The 21140-nt window shown below is 43.0% G+C and overlaps 1 protein-coding gene across 1 annotated transcript in view; it reads left to right on the forward strand.

Moving 5' to 3' along the window:
* The window catches only part of CUNH1orf21 (chromosome unknown C1orf21 homolog), a 196857-nt gene that overhangs the window by 83294 nt on the left and 92423 nt on the right, over positions 1-21140 (forward strand). The window lies entirely within an intron of this gene.

Genomic DNA, 21140 nt, shown 5'->3' on the forward strand with positions numbered 1-21140 from the left:
AGACGTTCACCCAGGGGAGGGACACGTACCACGGCTAGGTCACGGTGTGGCATCTCCTACCTGGCCACTGACTGGATTTTGAGCTGCTTCGTCCTTTGAAAGATCAATTTCTGCTTCAATGGAGGTGTATGTTTGTACACAGTTCTAGTCAGTACAGGGCGCATTTTGTTGAATGACTTCAACAGGACTAGCCACTAACTGAAAATATAAATGAAAAAAAAAAACACCTCTATTTATAAAAATACAGTTTCCTCTCTTACCGGATAAAGAATCTCATCAAGAAATGTCTCATCCCCCAGTTGCTCTCAAACAACGCTGTCACTTGGACAGTGTCTAGCTGTGTGTGGATGTGTGTGCGCAGGCGCACAGGTAAGTACACGGTGGAGAAGTCCTCCAGCACCACCCACCTTGGGTTTTCTGAGACAGGGTTTCACTTGCTGGGCAAGGAGCCCCAGGGACCCAGCCTGTCTCCATCTCTCCACTGCTGGGCTTACCAGCATGTGCCACCGAGCCTGGCTTTTTTGGTGTGAGTTCTGGGGAACAGACACAGGTCTTTGTCATACAGAACAAGCTCTAAGCTGACTGAGCCACCTCCTGAGCCCTGGCATTTGACCCATCAGAATGATTGTTCCTGACCTGTCATATTAAAATGCACTCTTGTGAACGGAAGTTATGTTCCTGTAACAAATTTACCAGGTAGTGGTGACTACCTGGAGGATTTAGAAGTGTAGGGGAAAATAATGGCCATTTGAGCATCTTTATAAAGCCAGGAACCAGCTCGCCGAAACCTTGACTACTGGGAAAACAGCTAATTGGAACTAGAATCATTATTGTAAGCCCCTCAAATACTTTACTTCTAAGAGAAAATGCTCCGCCATCAAGGATTTGTTTAAACCAGCCTCTGTGTGATGTTCTGTCATGATCATTTTTATAATGGAGCTGCTTCGGACGGAGCTGACACCATATGTCAATACCGGGAGGCATTTGCATTCATTTTCATGTTGAATTTTCACAACAATCCTGTGAAATATGTGTTGTCTCAATTTGCATATGTAGAGGCTGAATCACAAAAGCTGGCTGCTTCAAAGCCGCCCAGCTAGTCAGTGTCCACATCCTCACAGCTCAGGCCCCTGTTCACCTCTTCAGCCCATGCTCCGTCGCAGCATACGGTTTAAGGCCTTTTGCAAAACGTCATGGAGATTACAGCAGGAAATATTGCACAGCTCTTGCTGTCTTTGACTTTGTGAGAGGACAAGCAAGTGTTGTGAGGCAAAGTAAACTGAATACCAGAAGATACCTATCATGGTAAGACGCAGGGGATTTAGACAAACTTTAAAGTCAGAATCAGAACGAATTCTTTTCTTTTTCCTTCATATGGATGGATAGATGGATGGATGGATGGATAGAAAGACAGACAGACAAGAGACAGACAGATAGATGGATAGATGGATAAATAGATGGATAGATTTAGATATAGATATAAATATCACAAAAGCTGGCTGCTTTATGTGTATATATACATATATATGGAGGGAAAATATAATTTATATATTTATATATTACATAATTTATATATAATTTATATAAAATAATATATATAATTTACATCCTGAGGAAAATGGCAGGCTTCCCATGGATATCAACCAGCCATGGCATATCAAGTTGCAGTGAGACTAGGCACCTCCTGTACTGCTATTGTACAGTAAACGACTTCTAACTTAGCATGGCAACACAGTGTTTATACGTGTCTGTCACTCTTTGGTGCATCTCTGGGGTCTGTCTGAGCTCTACTGTCTAAGGTGGCTCTGAGGCTCCGCTGCCGACCACTCTTCACACATAGTTGACAAACTTTTCAAATGGTGGCACTCATCCATATGTGAGGAAGGTAAGGCCACCGTTTCTACCGCCTTCATCTCATCAAATCCTTTTATCAAAGGTAAACTGTTGCCTGAACTGTTGGGAAGGTCTGCAGAAAGCTTCTCTTTCATGTCATCCCAGTTTTTCTCATTTTATTTTCTTTTAAATAAATCACATATTTGTTGATAGGCTTTGGGCAGGAAGTGAATGATCTTTAGAGGACCCAGGTTTCCAGAGGGCCAAGGAGCAGGATGCAGAGGGCATGCCCAGTGGTCAGGTTGAACACTGACCATTCCAGCCTCACGTAATAACTAAACTGGCTGTAAGTGCCGTTCAGTTTGGTATAAGAAGCACCTGATGTCTTATACCAGCCCTTTAAGTAGAGGTGCATAGCTTATTATAGTAAACTGTTTTTGGATTAGTATTGTAAGACCAAGCAACGGGCATCCAAGAACCTGCTTTCTGTCCTTTACGGGGACTTAGTTATACTCTCATTCTTGGTGGTACTCAATTTGGGAACAAGAAACAGGTGAGAGAGACAGACAGACAGACAGACAGTGAGAGAGACACAGAGAGAGAGAAATGGAGAGATAATCTTACAGGGATCTGCTACCTATCTAAACTTTGTAGGCACTCATTTCTCGGGGCAATGGTAAAGATTAAATGACAAAATGTTTCTGACGTATTTGGAGATACAAATCAGTAGGAGGCAAAGTGATAATTCATTGTGTAGCTCTCATAATTTTGATTGCACCAAGTGAGGATTCATTAAGGACACTTTGCTCATAAGATAATTACAGAGAGGAGGACGTGCCTCTGCGTGGTGCTGTAGCCATTGGCCGCGTCTGACTGTGGAGGATGAATGATGTGAGTGGCCCTGAGATACTCTTACATTTCGTACTAAATGAAGAGCAAAAATGGAAATCCAGTCAAAAAGTGGGCAAATGAAATACACATGCTTTTTAAAATGTGTCACTGGTCTTCTTTACATGGAATATCTTTTTTTTTTTTCTTTTAAAAAAGACACTAATGTAGGAAGAGGAACTATTGGGAAACAGGAAGGAACATTGAGAGTTGAGGGCTGGAATAAATGTGGATAATGAAGAGCTAAGTATAATTAAGATACTTTATACACACGTATAAAAAATACCATAAGACCCATTCTTTCATATAATTGGTACACATTAATAATAATAAAAAGAAACACAGGTGTGCAGTGTATGAAAGAAAACACGGTCAACATCATTAGCCATCAAGGACATACAACCCAAAACTTTTGTGATTCGGTACCACACCAGACAAGAAGAAAGTAACGGCAAATGCTGTCAAGGATGGAGACAGTGGAGGAAACCCTTATAACCCTGTTGTTGATAATGGAGATTAGACCAGCCATTATGGAAATGGCATGGGGGGTTCTTAAAAAAAAAAAAAGCCTGAAAATGGAACTACCGTATGATCCAGCTCTTCCGCTGCTGTGTCTATTACCCAGAAGAATGGCGGTGCCTGCAGGCCGTGTTTATGTGGTACTGTCGATGATAGCCATGCTACGTAATCAGCCAAGGTACCCTTAAGGGGAGGAATGAGTAACGAAAAGACACTCTGCATAGGCAATGGGGTTTCGTTTGGTTATAAAGAACAAAATGAGGCTGTTCGCAGAAAAATGAATGGAACGTGAGATCCTCGTGTTAAACAAAACAAGCCATTTGCACAAGTGCTATATGTTTTCTCTCCTGCGTGGAATTTTGGGGCAGGATACTTAAATGTAAAAAGGGGACTGAAATCAACGAGGGACTGAAAAAGGTAAAAGAGAAGGAAGGGTAAGAAAGGTAACCGAGGTCGCCACTAAATTACTTTAGAGACCTATGCATGGAAATGCCACAGTAAAACCTGTTACCATATGTAATTTCTATTTACCAATAAGAAACTCACCAACAAACAAAAGAAAAGCCTTTACCTCAAAATGTGAAGAAAATATCCCAGTGTAGTCTTGGAAGATACTATAATGTTTCAAAAAAAGAGCTCAGAAGGTTTTGCAAGGGTGACACAGGCTTCATGAATTATAAAAATATGACACGCTGGCCAAGAGTTTTAACTGCGTGCTTCTGTAATAAAAGGGCAGCCCACTTGGTTACGAAAGCCTTTGAGAATCAGAGCTCTTCTGCCTGAGGGAGGTCGTTTCTAGAGACCTTGAAGATGCTAAATTAATTCAGTATTTTCTAAAAACTGCTTCTTCCATACCGAGCAGCCAGCCAGTGACAGTGGAGTTTCTCCAGTGCTAGGCATCATATTATTAAGCCCATGACACATATTTTATCTTACTTCATCTTCAGAGCGGCCTGCAAGAAAACAGGGCCTGTAGCGTGCCAGGCTCTACTACCCAGTAATAAAACACAGACGCACGCACACACGCACGCACACACGCACGCACACATGCATACTCGATGCTTTCCTCAGTGTCCATTGCAGAAAAGGTGTTCAGGACTTTCTTTCATTTTCTTCTGTGAATGTTTTCTAGTCTGTTCTGACGCACAGTTATTTGGGAGGAGAGCCAGGGTACCGTGTACAGGTGTCTGGTGTAGCATAATTCTGGCTTACCAAACAAAAGCTTGGTTCCATCTCCACCACTGCTAGCATTGCCTTTAAAAAGAACCTTAACCCTGACTGTGCCCATTCTGTAATATGGAGAGAATCACGGCACTTATCACGTGGAAGTGTGTGTAGCGAGAGTAGGTGAGGCAGGGCCTGACGCACCAGTAGCTCTCAAGCACTAGTTGTCACTGAATGACCTTGTTTCAGTTGATTGACTCTGCCTTTTTACTCGCGCCCCCTTGGCCACCGCTAAACACACAGCGTTTGTGCTTTACTAGTTGGAAGCGTTCTGTGATAGAAGGAAGTCAAGAAATGCTCCATAAGCTCATATATGTATATGAGCTCGTATACACATATATGTACATGAGCTTGTGTGTGTGTATATATATACACACACATATATATACATATACATACATATATATGCATATACATATATATACACACACAAATACATATATGTGTGTGTCTGTGTGTGTGTGTGTGTGTATCCTCAAATGCTAATTTTCCTTGAGCCCGCTCCCTTGGTATTGGATATGGAGATAAATGAAAGTAGGATCATATACTGCTCGGTGTTCCAGGCAGCCTGACTACAAGAGGAAGAAGCCTCTGACTTGGCAGAGCCCTGGGAGTCTCAGCAGTTTCCTTCAGTCACTCAGCTGCCCCTGCAGGACTCCTGTGTTTCCGTAGCCGCTTGGACCCCTCTGGCTAAAGCGAAGTGAGCTTGGCTCCATGAAAGACAGTAGCAAAGAGGCGGGAACTTCTGGCTTCCTTCAGTGAAACACACGGGGAACCGGAGCTGCGGGCGAAGGCTCACTCGGTGCCGGGGGAAAGCTCTGTGAAAGTGAGTCATCAGCAAGAGTGGAAGCGGGAGAGATTCTTTACCCTTAGCAATTCACAGTGTTTCCTTCTGAGATGACATCAAAGAGTTTGAAAGTGACTTCTTCCTGGAATCCTGGCTGGTGTGACATAAGGATGTCTCACAGGCGTCTGTCTGGCAGTGTCCCCGTAGCATCGCAGCATCGGCCCACCTGCCTGATGGGACTCACTTCTGATGTTTCTCTGTAGAGACCCGCATCTGGGGCTTGTGTGGCTGCTGCTTTTGCCACTGAATTATTACGTGATGTCAAAACCATAGTATCGGTCTCTTTCATTACAGTTTTTAGAGCTTTTTCACATGCTGTTGTTAACCTATTTTCTCTGGGCAGGAGGAAGAGGCTGAAGCTAAGGCCTATGCTCGGTCACTTAGCTGAAGACGTGGGATTGTTTGTATAATGAGCATGGTAGCTTGACTGAGTGTACCCCCCTTCAGGAATGAACTTAATCTGTTGGGGTCATTAACTCTAAACCAGTCTGTGCTTAGGAGCTTTGGAGGAAGTAATTGCTAATGGCTTGCTTTAACTCGGCCTTGGCTGTTAAATGAGGATGTCTGGAGATTCTGTTGTGGTATTATTTTCTGTTGTGGGTTATTTTCGGTGGAGTTGAAATATAGTCATGTTAGCCACACAGGCCATGAAATCTGGCAAACTGGCGTCAAAGCCTGGCCGAGCCCCTCATAAACACAGACCTGTCAGACTACAGGACCTCTCATTGGCTTAGGTCCTCCTCTGTGCATTATGTGGGATACTAGTACTTCCCACGGAGTTGTAGGCCTTAAGCGCATTGTTGTGTGTTAAGCTTATCAATACTACTTGGTGACACATGATAAGCACTGAGTGGATGCCAGCTGTTAATCTCCATCATCCTGTTAGCAGCCCAAAGACATGCATGTTTATTATATATGCAGCTGTGCCTCTTCGATTAATCTTGGGGGAATCATTATCACTTTATTACTGATGTCAGATTCACCAAACGTAAACAATTGATCCATTAACCTGATGATCCCCGTCTTCTTTTTAGATTTTTAAGTATTTGTGTTACTATCTTTTGTTCTCTTTGTCTTGACCTAGTCAGAACTTCTGTATTTGCAAGGTGTGTGTGTGAGTGTTTTAAATCAGAAAGACAAAGGATACGATTTATAAATGATAAATATAAGATGGTATGTTTCTATGAAAGTATGGTTTTAAAATTTTCCCACCATACAGCCTAACAAGTATATGCCTTATTTACTGTGTGTCTTTTTATTGCTGTGACAAAATTCCAGAGTAAACAACTTAAGTGCATAGGGACTTGTTTTGGCTCACAGTTTCAGCCCTGAGATCATATCAGGTCGGATCATGCCAATGGAAGGACGCATGTGGCAGAGAAGGCTGCTCCTTCATGGGGGCCAAAAAACAAAGAGGAAATGAGGAAGGGCCAAAAGCCTGCTTCCTCAAACGAGAGCCTGCCCTACAGTTTCCACCACCTCTCAGTAGTTCCACTGAATTATGAATCAAAAAGTTATGAGTCCACTGGTTAGGTCAAAGCCCTCAGGACCCACTCACCTTCCACAAGTCCTACCTCTGAACCAAGCCTATTAACATATTAACCTTCAGAGGACTGTTTTATTTACTTAATGTGCGTGTATGTTTGTATGTATGTGGGTGCTTTCGTAACACTGTACACACGTGTTCTGGTGGCCAGAGGACAGCTTGCAGGAGTTAGTGCTCTCCTTCCACTGCGTCATATGTGGGTCCCAGCAGTAGAACTTAGGCAGGCTGGGCTGCAGGCTCCCTTTCCCTCTGTGTCATCTCCCTGGCCCTTCGGATGAATCTGAAAATTTAAATGTAAGAGAAGAAACAGGGAGCTGAAGAGTTGCGCTCAGTCCAGAAGGCACTTTCCACATAAGCACGAGGAAAGTTGCCTCCCTAGGACCCCGGTAAAAAGTCCTAGGCACATTACCTCTCTAAGGCTCAGAGAACATCCCGGAAGAGTGGGTGGAAAGGATGGAAGAGCTGGAGGATGGGGAGGTGTGTTCCAAAGAGACCTCTTCTGGGTAAGACAGAAATTGCACTCACGGATCATCCCAGCTATGGTTACTCACATGAGTTCGGGATTGGGCCAATCAACATTTCATCATGGAAGGGGGAGGAGTAGATAGGCCCCACCAGTCCCTGAGAGTTTCTTGCTAGCAGTCATTGGTGTAGCTGTTAATAAGCAGCTCATGCTCCAGTGATCACCTCCAGATTCTGCTCATACAGGAAGCCCAACTAGACACGGTGGAACACACACACAAAAGACTTAAAAGAGGAGGAGCGGGACTTCTTGGGAAGAAGAAATGTTTCAGGAGGTAGATGGAGATAATGGAGGGTGAGAGTGGATGAAATCCATTCTATGTATGCATGAAACTAAGAATAAAAATAAATGTTAAAAAGCAGTTTTTTCCCAAAGTGCCAGCCGTGAGGCTGCCATGTGCCTTGTGAGCGCAGTGCTGAGAAGGAAGAATGGGGCTAGCTGACCAGCCAGCCTGGCCAGCCAAGTGTTCTTATAATCTTGGGTTGCAAAATGTCTTCCACATAATGCTATGAAATCTGATTTCATAAAAACAAGGTGATACGTTTGGCTGCATAAAAATCTAAAACCAATGCATGGCATTAACAAAACAAAGGAAACAAAGCTAAGTTAAAAGACAACTGTCAAACCATGAATAATATTTGCAAAACAAATGAGGTAAATGTGAGAAATTAAAAAAAAAAAAAAAAGACTTGAAATCTAAAAGCAAAGAACTTGTTAAGTAAAAGCTGGACTGAATTTGTGACCAGGCAGTTTAAAGAAGAAAAATTTATAAGAGTTTAAAAAGAAGACAGAAAAATATTCAACGGCTAGGTCATATCTAACCAATCCCTTCTCTCACCCTGACACCCACCCTGTCTCAACCCCCCACACAAAAAGGAAGCAGAATAAAACAGGGTCTTTGTTGTTGTTGTTTGTTTTGTTTTGTTTTTTGATGTTTTGAAACAGGGTTTCTCTATGTAGCCTTGGCTGTCCTGGATTCACTTTGTAGACCAGGCTGTCCTCGAACTCACAGAGATCCGCCTGCCTCTGCCTCCCTGAGTGCTGGGATTACAGGCATGTGCTAGCACACCCAGCAGAACAAAGCAGTTTTTAGCCCCCTCAAACCAGGCAGGGATAGACATCTGTCTTATGTTCTAATTAGTAATGTCAAACCAGAAAAATTTTTCCTGGAGTCCAAAATAGCAATGTGTGTTTGGGATTTAAATAATTATGCCTTTTGAGCCTGCAGTTTATTGTTAGGAGATAACTCGACAAGCAGATGCAGTCCACGCCTGCATGCCCAAAGGTCTTCCTCACTGTCGAAACATTCATGTGCAGTGGAATCGTTAAACGTTAATAATTCTGCAGTGTAGTCTAAAGTGAAAAGCGCAAAGGGACTTTGCACAGCATATCTTATTTATAATGGTTTCTCAAGAGTTTTGTTTGCTTTCAATTATATTTACTTATTTATTTGTCTGTTTGCTTGTCTGTTTATTGATTTATTTATGTGCGTGCCCCACAGTGCACATATGGAAGCCCAATATTTGGACAATTTGTGGGAGTCAGTTCTTTCCTTCCATTGCGCAGGCCCTGAGATTGAACTCTGGCCATCAATTCTAGCAGATGGCACCTTTACCAACTAAGCTCTCTTGCTGGACCCTTGATTTTTGGTTTCTGAGCTTCACAAAGTAGCCCACCCGCTGGCCTATAGTCCATGTATGTACCCAGGCTGGACTCATATTCATGGCAATTCTCTGTCTCTGATAGGCTTTGAGGCCATACATGGCTGTATGTTTTGTTTGTAAGATATGTAATATTCCGTGTCACTGAATAAAGAAAGGTGTTTAGGCGCGTTCCACTAATGTCAGCAATAATAGCCTTTCTATGTTAGTTTCAGGTGATTTTGAATTTCTTCTTTGTATTCATAATTAACACTTACTAGTCAGTACAACCAACTATTTATTTTGGTCAATGTAATTTAAATGTTTCCAACCTCCAAAGGGCTTCATTTGTATTTTCGGGTGACACAGATTTGCTTCCTGAGGGAAAGTGCTCTATGGCTGGAAATAGCTTTTGGCCTTAGGGGTCTTTGTGATGGCGTGTTTGCGCAGGTAAACAGATGGGGTCTGATGGCTAGTGCTTGTTTCATTCATACCTCAGTGTCCCTTGTCAGTCTGCAAAACATTTGCTGACTGTTCTGCATACTTTGGATACCATGCTAGGCATCACGGCTCATACCGTCAGGCAAAACTAATGTCTGCCTTTAAGGAACTAATAAGTGGTGACAGATGGATCTCTTTGAGTAAAGTGTCAGTGTCCTGTGGAGATGCTCCAGAAGGGTGCCGCATTACAGAATCAGAGGAGGACACACGCAAGATGATTAAAGTCTTTGCTTAAAAGGTGAACAAACAAAAGAACTGGTGGGGTTGAGGCATGGTGACGGTACAGGCTTGGACAAGGTGCACACAAAGCGTGTCTAGAGGAGGCTGGGAGCTGAACAAGCAAGCAAGAAATCAGTTAGAAAATCTCACGTTAGGAAAGGAGCCTTAAATATTTGGGAATTTCACACTAATCCCCCCCACACCCCAAACATTCAAAAAGCTCACCCAGACAGTATAAGAGTCATGTTACAGATCTGGAAATGGGCTGAACATTTGGAAAATGCCAGTAAAAGACTCTAGAAGGTTAGAAACCAGTTCCTTAGATGGTCAACCTTACCTCATATTAGATAATTATGGATCCTGAAATAATAGGCTCCCGTGTATGTTGAGGCTGTGTTATTACTACACCATGACAAAACCAGACAGTCTGGCCGTTGCCCTTCTTGGGAGTGGACATGACCTACTTATCTTTGTGAACTGCTGGTGTCTTCCAAGAATTGATGCGTGCAGTCTCTGCGTCTTGTGTTACATGTGGAGACCCTTCATGGATACTAGCAAGGGAGCTGGTGAGACGGCTGCGTGACCTGAGTTCAGTCCCCCGGCACACACGTCAAAGCCAGGTGTAATTCTGGAGAGACAGAGATGGCTGCTTCCCTGGGGCTCACAGGCCAGCCAGTCTAGTCAAAACCGTGAGTTCCACATTCGGGGTCTTAGCCTGCCTCAGAATATGGGCAAAGGGTAATTGAAGAAGACATTAAATATCAACCTCTGACCTCTAAATGCATGTAGACACACGTGAACACATACCTGTACACACACACATGCACGCATACACATGAAGCTTGGGAGTCATCACTGCCTTCAGATTTAAGTTGCTCCCGTTGCTATAGGTAGGCCGTGAATCTTTGCCCGTTTCCAAAGGGGAAGACTGCGACACGGAGTCTGTAGTGCACCATTCCCATGGGACAGCAGAAGAGACATGGTGGGGAGTATCCATGAGATGTCCGCCTCCATGAGTCAGCAAGAGTGAGGCATAGCAAGAGCAGTCTAGCTTTAAGCCACCTGTCTCTTCTAAGTGTTCTTCAGCTATGACTACTTACAGCTGAGCAGCTTGTGATCATAAATTGTGCTCGCAGTTTACTCGTGTTTCTGATAACAATTTTCTAAACAGTGAGGAAAACTGCCCCAACCAATGAAGTACTTCTAAGCTAATGATGCTCTGTGAAGAGTGCTGAATGGCCTGGTCCAAGGTTAAGAGTGTTCCATGGGAATGAGTCTGTAGGAGAAGGCACTGTATGCTTGCTGGTAGTGGAGACAGATTCAGGCATCCTGCCCTCCATCTTTAAGCTGTTTCACAAGAGAAAACGCAGCAAGAAACTGAGGACTGAAAGCAAACACTGACGTGCAGTGAGTGACCCGTGGCCCAAATGCCCACCAGTGCCCTGATGCTGTGCTCTGAACGTACATCACCTCTCCAAGTTAGTATGTGAGATTCTAACTCCCAACTTAATGATGTTAAGGGTTAGATGTTTGGGCAGGTGGTTAGGTCCCAAGGGGCAGCTGGGACCTAATTAATGTTATCAGTACTGTTAGCAAAGAGTCCCAGGGCAGCTGGGCTGCATTTTCCATCCTGTATCGACTCATTAAGAAGGCACCACTTGGGTGAAAACAGGCCTCACTAGACACCGGCTGGCACACAGATCATGGACTTCCCAGCTTCCAAAACTGTGAGAAATAAACTACATAGAAGTATTGTGTTGTAGCAGAAGAGCCGACTTAGACACGTGGGTGATAGGAAAATGCAGAGTAGCCTGCTTTAGAAGTAGGGAGACTGTAAGATGAGAGGAGATCAACTTCCCCTGCTTGGAGAAAAACTAGCCCCAGTGCAGGCAATCATCCATAGTTTATGATCACTAATTGTGACCTGCTTGGAGAAGGTATAAATGGCTTGCTGGGTGCTGTCGGGCACACTCAGGTCAAGGAACCAAGGTTATGAGAAGCAAGGTGATGCCTGAGGGTTGGCACAGGTCATTTCTTGTAACGTCTGGTCAGAAACTCTCCTGTTTTGATTCCCAAACCTCATTCAGTCAGTGAACAATGTGTGCCGCTGAAAGCAGGAGCCAAGAAGTTAGGCTGCTAAACATGAGGAGGGACTGGAGAAACTTCCAGAAACAGTGCCTTTATTCTAGAAGCTTCTGATTCAGTGGAAGAACAAATCTTTGGCTCACCCGTCTCTTGCTTTATCAAGAGTTCGGATTTATCAGACACTGATTTAACAAGCACTGTGTAAGCGAGGCTTTTTGTGCCTGGTCTGCCGTCTGGGCAGGGGTACATAGCTATGTTACTCTGACTCCTATTCCTAGTGGTGACGTACTGCATGTCTTCAGGTGACATTAACATCAGGGCTCTGAAGACATGCCCTCTCATTGTAACCTCTTCCTGAGCCAGCTTCGGCTGCCAGACTCTGAGCAGCTTGATCGCAAGGAAGGCCAAAGGTACCTGTGTGTGGAGACCGAGTACTAGAGACACATCGGCATGTTTGGCACTGCCTGGCTCTTGAACTCCTTGGACCCAATGAAAACTGTGTGCACCAGATAATTAATGTCACAATAATAGTACGTATGTAAATGTTCTGCTAACATATAACTAACAATTACTGTTTAAGCATGAATAGAAATTATCTTTGTGAGTTCTTAAGGTTTTTCATAATCAATGTTTATATATAATAAAAAGGGTCATAAGTGGGGAGGAACAAACCTAAGTTTTTGTAGTCCACTTTTACTCATAACCCATATTTGAAGTTATAGTGTATATGAATATTAAATTTTTCATTTAAAATGTTTTCACAAGCATATGCATATGGCCATTAAGAAAACAGTGGGACTGGAGAGAAAACTCAGTAGTTAAGAGTACTTACTGCCCTTGTGTAGGATCTCCATTCCCAGCACCCACGTTAAGTGACTCACAATAGCTTGAGACTCCAGTTCCAGTGGGTCTTGTGCCCTTCCTCTAACCTCCTCAGGCACTGTACTCAGATGGTGCACATACAGGTCCAGTATAAAATAAATGATAAAAAAGAAATGAAAGTAAAAGATTAAGGGCAAAGTAGAAATAGCATTATCTGGAAACTATAAAATAGCATGTCCTCCAGACTGAACAATTCTCCCAAGCTGCAAGTAAAGCCACACAGGTCCAAATCTCCATCCAGACCACATTGTATTTCCATTTTGAAAACCACATTCAAAACAAACTAAATTGCATTTGAATTCTCTTCCACCCATGGATATCCATGCTTTACTATGTAAATGTCACTGCTGATCTTGGTATGCAACCACAGAAGAAATTGTCAAATTATATATGAATATGAGAGTTTAGTTTTAATATACCAAAAGCCTTTGCATTTATTGTGTCATCTGCGTGGCAGTATTTTTCCATTAACCTTTTAGTTCTGATTACCCCCTTTCACTCAAGAAACGTCTTTACTTGGCAGAGTTCGTACTTGAGAAAAGGGCTTTCCTGCTTATGCCTTACCAAGTTTCCCTGGTAGAGCTGTTAGATTGCCAAGGTTTAAGAAAGAAAAGAGTATGTAATGGAACTCTCACAATCAGAACTACCCATTTGAGAAATACTGATTGTGCAAATATTATTAAAACAAAGCCTGCCTTTTTGCTTGCAGAGAAACGATGTTGTTAGACAATGGCTGCCTGTTTTGCCTGCACAAGACATGATGAGCCAATAGCAATATTGAGTTTTCCCAGTAGCTGGGAAGACAGATGTATATGTTCAGACAAGGATGGGGCCCAGTAGCTGAGGCAAAGATACAGGAGAGGGTCCCCAGTGGATGAAGCCTGACTTTGGTTTTAAACTCAAAAAAATTCCCTGGGGCGGGAAGGAATGGGTCAATCAATGGGTGCAGCATCACAATCAGACAGAAGAAAATCTGATCTTCTGATGCACAAACAACATTAGAAACATTGTTTGTTCTCAACAAACAACATTAGAAAGGGGGATGGTTGAATGTTTTCACCACAAAGAAATGGTGTTTAAAGTGGAGTAGTAACACTGATTGGATCATGGCACAATGCACATGTACAGGAAAAATGCCCTGTAAATGTTTACAAGCCTATAAGGAACTCTTTAAAAATTCATTGTCCTGGCTGGCGTGGAGGGAATCGACTGTAGAAGGTGAGATGAGGCAGAATGTGGCACGCCTTTAATATCTGCTCTTGGGATGCAGAGGCTGGTGTCTCTCTACGAGTTTGAGGCTAGCCCAGTCTATATAGTGAGTTCTGACCAGCCAAGGATGTGAAGGGAGTCTCAAAAAAAAAGTCTGGGGAAATCGAGAGCAGATGAACAGTTAAGAGCTCTATCCCATTGTTGTAGTGCGTGGTGATGGGGTGTGAACTACAGTTGTCAATGGAGATGGGGAACCCAAGGCCGGGTTTGAGGTTCAGGAGAATGATTAAGCATGGGGCTCATCACAGCCCTCTTATCCATGGCTTCCTCCTTGGGGCTGGGAGTAGGAGGTGACCTTAAGCAATACCATCCTCTGAAACTTCACAGTGTGGGAGGACCAAGAAACTTGAGCATTTAGGAAGTGTATCAAGCTGGGCTGAGAGGTTGTTGTGGTCAGAACTCTCATATGTTAGTGTTCCCGCCTAGTTTTTACATTGAGTCTGGCCAAGAGGTGAAGAGCAGAATTAGAGGTGATGGTGACAGGCTTTCTTATGTGTCTGTCCTACACTCAACTGTGGACAGGCACAAGGTAGAGAGTCACTGCTGGTCTCTAGAACTCACAGAACCTGGTTATGCTTACTTGCACTCAACCTAAGCATGAGGGGAGATTTTTAGACGTGCAATGTTTGATTGGAGTGTATTCCTTGATTGAGGGCTGGCGCTTCCAAAGAGGCATGCTGCTGGTCTCACTTCCTTTCCTATAACAATCATTTCTGCCCTTCTGTGACAGTCTCTAATTCTTCTACTCTTTCTTGTCCCTCTAATTCTTCTACTCTTTCTTGTCCCTCTAATTCTTCTACTCTTTCTTGTCCCTTGCCTTCTGAGCTCCTGTTTATTTACTTTTTATCTGCCATCAGCTTTGCTCTCCTTTGGGTTCAGGGTGGAAGCTGAGAAAACTCACTTCAGAGACAGACACCTAAAATGCAAGCTTTATTTTCTAAGTGCAGGAAGGCGGCCAGTTCGGGATCTGAACCTTGAACCTGAAAGGAGATTGAACATTTTTAAAGGATGGGAACACAAACTGAAGGGGAGCAGGGTGGGATGTTCCATTGGCCAATCATATTTTGACAAAAGGGGTTGAACAAGGAAGTAAACAGGGGTGACTGGACCCTTCCAGGTCACCTGGTTTCAGGACCCTCGACTCAGCTCTTTGCAGTCATGTCCTTTCTTGGACTTTGGCCAGGAGTTTTAGAATGATAAGAAAACAAAGGAGTGGGAAAACTTGAAGTCAAGACAGGCAACCCATTTACAACCTGTGTGTCTTAGTTTTACATAATGGATAAGGGCAACTTCCTTCTTTACATCCTTTACCGATTAACAGACAAACATGAAACACCTGAAGAAGCAGGATAGGAGTCGGGTTCCGGGGCTTGGGAATGTGAACTCAGTGTTGTGACCCTGCCGACAAGATGGAACTTGTTCCTGAGATGGCTGGACCTAGAAAACTGCCTTTTAACACCCAAACCCTCTCCACTGCAGATGCATTCTTCCCAGATAGCAGCAACATCTTATGCTACAGGAGAGCTTTCTGTGGAGGCTAACCAAGCCCACAGATAACTTCCCATTGAGAACCTGCAGGGTGCTCTCTCATGTGCCCTCCCTCTATCCCCACCATGTCTACCCTCACGGCATCAGGAATCTGTGGAGTATTCCATGTACCACAGAACCCAACAGCAGGGGAAAGTGCCCTATGACAAGACGCAGTAGATGTGTAAGCAAGCCTCTTGTCAAACACAGTGACATTTGTGTGAAGGTGATCAATGCTGGTTGGCTTGACCTCTGCAGATTGTGTGGAGCAGTCAACAGAAGATGAATCTTGGAAGATCCCGTAGTCGAAATAGTGAAATGCCCAAGTGGAAAGGGTAGAGAAGGGAGCAGAAGACTGGGATGATTAAAATGGGGTTTAGTAAGACAAAGCCAGGCCCACCCACAGAGCATTCTGAAAGAGACTTATGGACAACTGGTGATGCTCTTGTGTTTGTTGAGGATGCAGTCCTTGTGGAAAGAGCAAACTTGTCAAAGGAAAGGAAAGGAGAGCAGAGGCAGCAGGCCTCTCTCCTCCTCCCAGCATTTTCATCACTCGCTTCCAAAATTTATGGATGAGGGAAGCAGGGAATATTTTTCAGAAGTAAAGAAATTATATTATTGTACCATGAAGTGTAGCTCAGATGTGTTTTTCCATTTTAAAAGTCCAATCACGCTGCTTGCATCAGGGAATTACTTCACTGAAAATGACTCTATCCATTTTCTTCCCATTCTTTCTAATAATGATTTTGCTGCTGCTGAAGTCTTTTTAATAGTTCTATAACCTAGGTAAAGTCAGGCTCCTGGAGGCCAGAGACATATTAAAAGAAACATTGATGTCATTGAAAAGCTATTTAAACTTTTACTGAATGACTTCTAAAACCTGAAAAGCCATCTAATTCATGAACAGCACATTGAAACCTACCTATTCCTTGACGAATTTCTGGCATTGTCTGTTCCTGTCATTTTTCTTTTGAACTACCTCAAAACAGTCTTTTCTTGAATGCCCTGCAACTTCCTTCTAGACCAGCCTACAGAGGCTTCCCAATTCTCCTTACATCTTTTCTCCTCTTTAGCCCTACAACTCAGGTGTCATGCAGACTAACCTGGTTCCCTGTCTAACCTCAGTAGCCCTCCCAGTCTGTACCACAAATCTCACTATTCAATCTGCCCTAGGCAAGGCAGCCTTCTTCTTGAGTCCCAGGATGCCAGGTGCCTAACATCTAGACAAATAAGACAAACATTTCTGTGCATTTTGTCATGATTATCTGAGAATCTCTCCTCAGCCAGGGGAAAGATTGAGGAAAGATTCACTTAAGTCAGGACAAGTGAAAGAAATTCAGTCAGATAGATGTAGTCATTAGATTTTGGTTCTTCACAGATGTACATACACACACACACACAACTTTTGCCCGAGACAAAGGGTGAAGGAGTTTTCTGGTATTGACTCAATACAATGCCTGCTCCAGAAAGACTAAGGGATTATTCTAAAGCAAACATGAGTGACCATGGCTGTGGCACAAGGATCAACTTCCTCTGGGGCAGCGGTTGCTTGAACTTTTATAGAAACATAAAAGATAAAGCCAGGAGTCCATATGTGGCAAATTCAGTGATGGGGACATCAGGTAGGCTCATTATAGCAGAGCCAGGGAGACCTCAGATGCTGCCCATAGTTTAGGAGTTGGTAGGTATGTATGGTCTATGTTGGTGTATTTGGTTTTGCTACTTTATTTAGTTCTTATATCTTACACCCTTCTCTACCAAAGTCCCTTCCAACCCCCAACAGTAGGAAGTCAAGGAAGAAGGTTAGAGGGGAAAGGGAACGTAGATCTCTTTGGACTACTTCCTACTGATTAGGGCCCTTGGGTTCTTTGGGGCAAGTTTGATCTTCGAAGACAGACCATTCAATTTCTTCTCCTTTTCTCTTTGCTCATGACTACTTGACAAACTGCAACAACAGCAACCACCACCAACAGCAAGGGGAACACCAGCCTCTTCTTCTTCTTCTTCTTCAGAGCACCCCCAACCCCTCTCTGGGTTTTTGCATTTATACCCTCTCAAGAATCTCCAGAATTTCAAACATAAACCATCTGCAGCTGGCAAAAAGCACGCCCCTACTAATGCATGAGGCAAATCATAGTCAGCAGCCATGGACAATCTGGCAGCCATATAGACATCCTACACCTGGGATTAAAACAAAAACATATTCACATACATACCTGGGTTTTCAAAGAGACCAAAATTCTCATTATAGGTCTACTCTGTAACACATTTCAAATATTTTACCTAATAGTGACAAACTCAGTCAGATTTAGAGGTTGGTAGTGTTTATTGACTGAAGACATGTTTGCAGCATTCCATTTCACTATATTCATGATGTTCTACACAGTCTGTAGGGCCATCAACTACAGAGAACTCCTGTTCTCATTGGATGAGCATAAACTCTTCTACTAATCAGCCATCCTATGAATTTATGGGTGTGGTCAGTGGAGGAAGTGACTACAAATGAAACAGCTGAATGTCCTTCTGGCCCTCCTAGGAGTGGTGGGGCTAACAACCTTACACAGAAAGGACATATATGACACTCTTTACATGTTTGTCTGTCATTGCTCTCTGGTTTACCTAAAAAAGTATGTAAGTGTTTTATATATTTTTAGATTTTATATGAAACGTATACAATACATTATGTAAATTCTGTTGCAGACCCAGTTCTGAAACTCTGCCATACAACAACCCAGTCAGTGTTCTGTGAAATAGGACCATTAGTGCCACTACAAGAAATTTTAACTACAAGAAATTTTAATTTAGCAATCTTCTGTTTAAATATAAACAAGCATTAAGTTTCATTATTGAATAAAAACACAAAAGGCACAAGGAACTTGTAGCTTAGTGACATTTGTATGCTTAAATTATGTGGTATCTTAAGCAGAGATGTATATACATGTGAGCAACCTCTGTACTTTCTCTAGTAGACTTCCAAGGGCTAGATACTACTTGTGTTCAGTCCCCACAAAGTTTACGCCCCAAGACAAATCTCCTTGTTCTTTTTGAACAACTGGGATCGTTAGGTCATGAATGCTTTTCATTTTGAAAGTGGTTTTTATTTATCAGGATTTGATATAAATTCTGAAACTTTCTATGAATGTGTTGAAAGTAGCTTTATGGAGGTTTTCCTAGTAAACCAGAGACAGTCACAGGCATGAACTTGGTGGCCTGCTCTTTGATAAGCTCCCCATGGAAAGGTGGTCTTACTAATCCACAGAGAGAGGATCCAGACAGTCCTGCTGAGACCTGATAGGCTGGTGTGAGATAGTAGAGGAGAACTTTCCCTATCAGTGGAAGTCCTCAGGGGAGAGACATGAGGGGAGGGGAAGAAGGGTTGGACCAGGAGGAGATGAGGGAGGGGGCCTCAGCCAGGATACAAAGTGAATAAATAATAATAATAATAATAATAATAATAATAATAATAATTTATTAATTACACTTTATTCATTTTGTATCCCCCCATAAGCCCCTCCCTCCTCCCCTCCCGATCCCACCCTCCCTCCCCTTTCTGCATGCATGCCACTCCCCAAGTCCACTGATAGGGGAGGTTCTCCTCTTCTTTCTGATCTTAGTCTATCAGTTCTCATCAAAAGTGGCTGCATTGTCCTCTACTGTGGCCTGATAAGGCTGCTCCCCCCTCAGGGGGAAGTGATCAACGAGCAGGCCAATCAGATTATGTCAGAGGCAGTCCCTCTTCCCATTACTATGTAACCCACTTGGACACTGAACTGCCATGGGCTACACCTGTGCAGGGGTTCCAGGTCATCTCCACGAATAGTCCTTGGTTGGAGTATGGGTCTCTGGGAAGTTCCCTGTGTTCAAATTATCTTGTTCTGTTGCTCTCCTTGTGGAGTTCCCGTCCCCTCCAGCTCTTACTATTTCCCACTTCTTACATAGAATTCCATTCACTCTGCCCATCAGTTGGCCATCAGGCTCAGCATCTGCTTTGACGGTCTATACTGCAGAAGCTTTCAGAGGCCCTCTGTGGCAGGTTTCAAGGTTGTTTCCTGTTTTCTTCTGGCTTTCAGAGGCCCTCTGTAGCAGGTTCGAGGTTGTTTCATATTTTCTTTTTCTTCTGATGTCCATCCTCTTTGCCTTTCAGGATGGGGATTGAACATTTTAGTTAGGGTCCTCCCTTTTGCTTAGTTTGTTTAGATTTTAGTGGGTTTATTCTATATTGTATGTTTATATGAGTGAGTATATACCATGCGTGTCTTTTTGCTTCTGGAACAACTCACTCAGGATGATCCTTTCCAGGTCCCACCATTTACCTGCAAATTTCATGATTTCCTTATTTTTCATTGCTGAGTAATACTCCATTGTATAGATGTACCACAGTTTCTGCATCCATTCTTCAGTTGAGGGGCATCTGGGTTGTTTCCAGCTTCTGGCTATTACAAATAAAGCTGCTACAAACATGGTTGAGCAAATGTCCTTTTTGTGTACTTGTGCCTCTTTTGGGTATATGCCTAGGAGTGGTATGGCTGGATCTTGAGGAAGCGCTATTCCTAGTTGTCTGAGAAAGCGCCAGATTGATTTCCAGAGTGGTTGTACCAGTTTACATTCCCACCAGCAGTGGAGAAGGGTTCCCCTTTCTCCACAACCTCTCCAGCATGTGTTGTCCCTTGAGTTTTTCATCTTGGCCATTCTGATGGGTGTAAGGTGAAATCTCAGTGTTGTTTTGATTTGCATTTCCCTAATGGCTAATGAGGTTGAGCATTTCTTTAAGTGCTTCTCTGCCATTCGATATTCCTCTACAGAGAATTCTCTCTTTAGCTCTGTTCCCCATTTTTTAAGTGGATTACTTGGTTTATTGCTTTTCAGCTTGTTTAGTTCTTTATATATATTGGATATGAGTCCTCTGTCAGATAAAGGGTTGGTGATGATTCTTTCCCAATCTGTAGGCAGTCGTTTTGTTTTGATGACGGTGTCCTTTGCTTTACAGAAGCTTTTCAATTTCATGAGGTCCCATTTATTGATTGTTGCTCTTAGAGCCTGTGCTGTTGGTGTTCTGTTCAGGAAGTTTTCTCCTGTACCAATGAGTTCTAGGGTATTCCCCACTTTTTTTTCTAGCCGATTTAATGTGTCTGATTTTATGTTGAGGTCTTTGATCCACTTGGACTTCAAAGTCGCCAGACACAAAATTAACTCAAAAAAATCAGTAGCACTCCTGTATACAAAAGACAAAAGGGCTGAAAAAGAAATTAGAGAAACAACACCATTCACAATAGCCACAAATGACATAAAGTACCTTGGTGTAACCCTAACCAAGGAAGTCAAAGACTTGTATGAAAAAAAATTCAAGTCTCTGAAGAAAGAATTAGAGGAAGATATGAGAAGATGGAAAGATCTCCCATGCTCATGGCTTGGCAGGATTAACATAGTAAAAATGGCCATCTTACCAAAAGCAATCTACAGATTTAATGCAATTCCCATCAAACTGCCAACACAATTCTTTACAGACCTGGAAAGAAAAATTCTCAACTTCGTATGGAATAACAAGAAACCGAGAATTGCTAAAACAATCCTCTACAATAAAAGATCTTCTGGAGGTATCTCCATCCCTGATCTCAAGCTGTACTATAGAGCAACAGT

The sequence above is a fragment of the Psammomys obesus genome, unplaced genomic scaffold (genome assembly GCF_907164565.1).
Source record: "Psammomys obesus unplaced genomic scaffold, mPsaObe1.curated_primary_1811, whole genome shotgun sequence".
Lineage (NCBI taxonomy): Eukaryota > Metazoa > Chordata > Mammalia > Rodentia > Muridae > Psammomys > Psammomys obesus.